Consider the following 236-nt stretch of genomic DNA (forward strand, 5'->3'; position numbering starts at 1 on the left):
GCCGAGGAGAGGGGTGGAGGGGGGGTGAGGGGGGTGGATGGGGGGTGGCGAGGGGGGTGGAGAGGGGGCGAGGGGGGTGGAGGGGGGGTTGGCACCTCAAAGAACCTTGTGTGCCAAAATTAGTTCCATTTAAAACAAAGGGGAGAAAAAAAGCATTTATTTATTCAGTAGTGTTTTTATTTATGTATTTTACTTGTGCTAATATTGGGGAATGGAAGGTAGCCAGTAGATGAGTT

The sequence above is a fragment of the Salvelinus namaycush genome, chromosome 27 (assembly GCF_016432855.1).
Source record: "Salvelinus namaycush isolate Seneca chromosome 27, SaNama_1.0, whole genome shotgun sequence".
In the NCBI taxonomy this organism is placed as follows: Eukaryota; Metazoa; Chordata; class Actinopteri; order Salmoniformes; family Salmonidae; genus Salvelinus; species Salvelinus namaycush.